Below are 6,073 nucleotides of genomic sequence, written 5' to 3'. Positions count from 1 at the left end.
TTGTTTGGGTGTAGGGCCTGATCAGAGCCTGGAGGTACTGAGGTGCCGTTCCCCTCACAGCTCCGTAGGCAAGCACCATGGTCTTGTAGCGGATGCGAGCTTCAACTGGAAGCCAGTGGAGAGAGCAGAGGAGCGGGGTGACGTGAGAGAACTTGGGAAGGTTGAACACCAGACGGGCTGCGGCGTTCTGGATGAGTTGTAGGGGTTTAATGGCACAGGCAGGAGCCCAGCCAACAGCGAGTTGCAGTAATCCAGACGGGAGATGACAAGTGCCTGGATTAAGACCTGCGCCGCTTCCTGTGTGAGGCAGGGTCGTACTCTGCGGATGTTGTAGAGCATGAACCTACAGGAACGGGACACCGCCTTGATGTTAGTTGAGAACGACAGGGTGTTGTCCAGGATCACGCCAAGGTTCTTAGCGCTCTGGGAGGAGGACACAATGGAGTTGTCAACCGTGATGGCGAGATCATGGAACGGGCAGTCCTTCCCCGGGAGGAAGAGCAGCTCCGTCTTGCTGAGGTTCAGCTTGAGGTGGTGATCCGTCATCCACACTGATATGTCTGCCAGACATGCAGAGATGCGATTCGCCACCTGGTCATCAGAAGGGGGAAAGGAGAAGATTAATTGTGTGTCGTCTGCATAGCAATGATAGGAGAGACCATGTGAGGTTATGACAGAGCCAAGTGACTTGGTGTATAGCGAGAATAAGAGAGGGCCTAGAACAGAGCCCTGGGGGACACCAGTGGTGAGAGCGCGTGGTGAGGAGACAGATTCTCGCCACGCCACCTGGTAGGAGCGACCTGTCAGGTAGGACACAATCCAAGCGTGGGCCGCGCCGGAGATGCCCAACTCGGAGAGGGTGGAGAGGAGGATCTGATGATTCACAGTATCGAAGGCAGCCGATAGGTCTAGAAGGATGAGAGCAGAGGAGAGAGAGTTGGCTTTAGCAGTGCGGAGCGCCTCCGTGATACAGAGAAGAGCAGTCTCAGTTGAATGACTAGTCTTGAAACCTGACTGATTTGGATCAAGAAGGTCATTCTGAGAGAGATAGCGGTAGAGCTGGCCAAGGACGGCACGCTCAAGAGTTTTGGAGAGAAAAGAGAGAAGGGATACTGGTCTGTAGTTGTTGACATCGGAGGGATCGAGTGTAGGTTTTTTTCAGAAGGGTGCAACTCTCGCTCTCTTGAAGACGGAAGGACGTAGCCAGCGGTCAGGGATGAGTTGATGAGCGAGGTGAGGTAAGGGAGAAGGTCTCCGGAAATGGTCTGGAGAAGAGAGGAGGGGATAGGGTCAAGCGGGCAGGTTGTTGGGCGGCCGGCCGTCACAAGACGCGAGATTTCATCTGGAGAGAGAGGGGAGAAAGAGGTCAGAGCATAGGGTAGGGCAGTGTGAGCAGAACCAGCGGTGTCGTTTGACTTAGCAAACGAGGATCGGATGTCGTCGACCTTCTTTTCAAAATGGTTGACGAAGTCATCTGCAGAGAGGAGAAGGGGGGAGGATTCAGGAGGGAGGAGAAGGTGGCAAAGAGCTTCCTAGGGTTAGAGGCAGATGCTTGGAATTTAGAATGGTAGAAAGTGGCTTTAGCAGCAGAGACAGAGGAGGAAAATGTAGAGAGGAGGGAGTGAAAGGATGCCAGGTCCGCAGGGAGGCGAGTTTTCCTCCATTTCCGCTCGGCTGCCCGGAGCCCTGTTCTCACAGACATCATTCAAACAGTTTTAGAAACTTCAGAGTGTTTTCTATCCAAATATACTAATATTATGCATATCCTACCTTCTGAGTAGCAGGCAGTTTACTCTGGGCACGCTTTTCATCTGGATGTGATAAACACTGCCCCCTATCCCAATGAAGTTGTTTAACAGAATGTGACTGGCAGAACGGGTGTTGTATGTGGAGAATGAGGGCTGCAGTAGATATTTCAGATAGGGGGGAGTGAGGCCTAAGAGGGGTTTATAAATAAGCATCAACCAGTGGGTCTTGCGACGGGAATACAGAGATGACAAGTTTACAGAAGAGCATAGAGTGCAGTGAGGTGTCCTATTTTATTATTTTTATTTCACCTTTATTTATCCAGGTAGGCAAGTTGAGAACAAGTTCTCATTTACAATTGCGACCTGGCAATTAAGGAGCATTGGTGGCAAGTCTGATGGCCGAATGGTAAAGAACATCTAGATTTAGATTTAGATTTAACTTTAGCCTACAGCTTTGATATGTGCTGAGAGAAGGACAGTGTACTGTTTAACCACACTCCCAAGTACTCTTATGAGGTGACTACCTCAAGCTCTAAACCGTCAGAGGTGGTAATAACACCTGAGAAGAGGGGCATTATTCTTACCAAACCACATGACCTTTGTTTTGGAGGTGTTCAGAACAAGGTTAAGGGTAGAGAACTTGTTGGACACTAAGAAAGTTTTGTTGTAGAGCATATAAGACACAAAATCCGGGAGGGGCCAGCTGAGTATAAGACTATCGTCTGCATATAAATGGATGAGAGAGAGATTCATACTGTCTGAGCTATGTTGTTGATGTAAATTGAGAAGAGCGTGGGGCCTAAGATTGAGCTTTGGGGTACTCCCTTGGTGACAGGCAGTGGCTGAGACAGCAGATTTTCTGACTTTATACACTGAACTCTTTGAGAGAGGTAGTTAGCAAACCAGGCCAAAGACCCTTCAGAGACACCAATACTCCTTAGCCGCCCCACAAGAATGGAAAGGTCTCAAAAGCTTTGGCCAAGTCAATAAAAATAGCAGCACAATATTGCTTAGAATCAAGGGCAATGGTACATCATTGAAGACCTTTAAGGTTGCAGTGACACATCCATAATCTGAGTGGAAACCAGATTGCATACCTGAGAGAATACTATATTCATCAAGAAAGCCAGTCAGTTGATTACAGACAAGTTGTTCCAACACTTTTGATAAACAGGGCACAATAGAAATAGGCCTATAACAGTTAGGATCAGCCTGATCTCCCCCTTTAAATAAAGGACGAACTGTGGCTGCCTTCCAAGCAATGGGAACCTCCCCAGAAAGGAGAGACAGGCTTTGCGATGATAGGGGCAGGAACCTAAAAGAAGAAAGGGTCTAAACCATCTGACCCAGATGTTTTTTTAGGGCCAAGTTTAAGATGCTCCTTTAGTTACTGCCTGCAGGAGGAACTTTGTAGCGGGCAGGGGGAAAAGAGGGAGAAGCATCGGGGATAGTCACATTAGAAGGGGTGGGAGATGAGGAAATGTTGGACGGGCAAGGAGGCATAGCTGAGTCAAATAGGAATCTGCCCAAGGATCAGGTTAGAAGAACCTCATGGTTTAAGGCTATTACGCCACACTGGTGGAATCGCCAGGTTTGCATAAATATCCAAATGCAGAAGAATATCATAGCTGTTATTTTGACGGACACAGCTCACTAGTCCTTACTACAAGCGAAATATGCAAGCTTTGTGCAATATACATAACTAGCGACTTACCGGTGATTAAGTGCTTAAAACACACAAATATATTGAGTAACCAGAGCCCACAGCTTTCAGTGCTGCTCAATAGCCTGAAACCATGAGGTTCTTCTAACCTGGTCCTTGGGCAGTTGATTACACTTAATTTGGTGGTATTTTTCTCCTACCATTGTTACAACAAAATGGTACACAACAACAAATCGGCATCTTAAAAGCAGGGTTAGCTAGCTAGCTAGTTAAGAAAGTCAGTTGGAATCGTCTCTTTGGCTGATAATCTTGCGGAACATTCTGTACAACCGTCTATCTGTTCATGCTAACATTTTTACGTTTAGAATTTGTGTGTTTAAGTATGATGTTATTTGTTGTTAAGACAGCATGGAAGTATGTTAAAAATGTCCAAGCAAGTATATCTAAAATATTTCTAGAATGCTTTTTTTTTTTTAAAATACAGCCATTGTCGGTTATGAGTAAAGTAGGCAATTTAACATAAGAGTAACGAGAGTACCCTACTCTGGGGCATGGTCACGTTAAGCCCCTGCTTTGCCACGCCCTGCTTCTCTTCTTCCAAGATGGCATAGCAGTCAGATGTCTTCGTCTTGTTGTGTCCCCATGCATATGTCTTTTTATATATTTTTTCTTCACATATATTTATAAAAAATATATATATATATTTTTTTTTTTCTTAACCTCAACTTCAACATATTCTCCTGCAATCCACCTCACTCATTGTGCTTATGGATCTGTTATTTTCTTTACTTTTTAACCGGAACCCCCAACAGAAGCCAGTCTGCAAAGCGCGATTCAAACCAGAGCATATCGGACTTATTTTTCTCCAAATGTTTCTTCGGATTCCTACCACATGCTCTGAACATTTTCACCTGGATCATCGCAGCTAGCTAGCTGCTATCTGAGTGGCCACTCCTGGCTAACATCTATGTCCCGAAGCAAGAACCAATTAGCCTGGAGCTAGCCTTTGCTAGGCCCATCTCCCGGATAGCCTAAGAGGTCCATCAGCCACTACTTGGGATACAATACCTATTTTGCCAATTGGACTGGACCCCTTTAACTGCCGAGATGGAGCCCCGCCGATCCATCACGACTGGTCTACCGAAGTAATCTGCCCGAGGGGGTTTTTCAACTGGCTCCTCCATCGCGATGTCCCTTGAATGCCCATCTACTTGCCTGCTAGCCGTCTAGAGCATATCGGATTGTTAGCTGAAAAGGCCCATCGGACAATTCCTTTGGCCACTATACCTATTTTGCCAATTGGCCTGGACCCTTTTACCACACGTAGCCCTGTTGATCCATCACGACTGGTCTGCCGACGTAACAGCACGAGGGGCTACAACAGCCTTCTTCTGTTGCGACGTTCCTTTAAGGCCCTTCTGCTAGCTTGCTAGCCCCGGCCTGCTAGCTGTCTGAATCGCTGTGTCTCCAGCCCGCCAAACTACTCACTGGATCCCTATGATCACTCGGCTACGCATGCCTCTCCCTAATGTCAATATGCCTTGTCCATTGCTGTTTTGGTTAGTGATTATTGCCTAATTTCCCCGTAGAGCCTCTAGCCCTGCTCAATACGCCTTAGCTAACCCCTTAGTTTCACCTCCCACAAATGCAGTAACCTCACCTAGTTTAAATGATGTTTCTAGAGAAAATATCTCTCTGTGTCACTCAATGCATACAGTGCCTTGCAAAAGTATTCGGCCCCCTTGAACTTTGCGACCTTTTGCCACATTTCAGGCTTCAAACATAAAGATATAAAACTGTATTTTTTTGTGAAGAATCAACAAGTGGGACACAATCATGAAGTGGAATGACATTTATTGGATATTTCAAGCTTTTTTAACAAATCAAAAACTGAAAAATTGGGCGTGCAAAATGATTCAGCCCTTTTACTTTCAGTGCAGCAAACTCTCTCCAGAAGTTAAGTGAGGATCTCTGAATGATCAAATGTTGACCTAAATGACTAATGATATGATAAATACAATCCACCTGTGTGTAATCAAGTCTCTGTATAAATGCACCTGCACTATGACAGTCTCAGAGGTCTGTTAAAAGCGCAGAGAGTATCATGAAGAACAAGGAACACACCAGGCAGGTCCAAGATACTGTTGTGAAGAAGTTTAAAGCCGGATTTGGATACAAAAAGATTTCCCAAGCTTTAAACATCCCAAGGAGCACTGTGCAAGCGATAATATTGAAATGGAAGGAGTATCAGACCACTGCAAATCTACCAAGACCTGGTCGTCCCTCTAAACTTTCAGCTCATACAAGGAGAAGACTGATCAGAGATGCAGCCAAGAGGCCCATGATCACTCTGGATGAACTGCAGAGATCTACAGCTGAGGTGGGAGACTCTGTCCATAGGACAACAATCAGTCGTTTATTGCACAAATCTGGCCTTTATGGAAGAGTGACAAGAAGAAAGCCATTTCTTAAAGATATCCATAAAAGTGTCGTTTAAAGTTTGCCACAAGCCACCTGGGAGACACACCAAACATGTGGAAGAAGGTGCTCTGGTCAGATGAAACCAAAATCGAACTTTTTGGCAACAATGCAAAATGTTATGTTTGGTGTAAAAGCAACACAGCTCATCACCCTGAACACAACATCCCCACTGTCAAACATG

Source organism: Oncorhynchus keta, chromosome 8 (genome assembly GCF_023373465.1).
Source record: "Oncorhynchus keta strain PuntledgeMale-10-30-2019 chromosome 8, Oket_V2, whole genome shotgun sequence".
In the NCBI taxonomy this organism is placed as follows: domain Eukaryota; kingdom Metazoa; phylum Chordata; class Actinopteri; order Salmoniformes; family Salmonidae; genus Oncorhynchus; species Oncorhynchus keta.
This window is presented reverse-complemented; position numbering follows the sequence as displayed.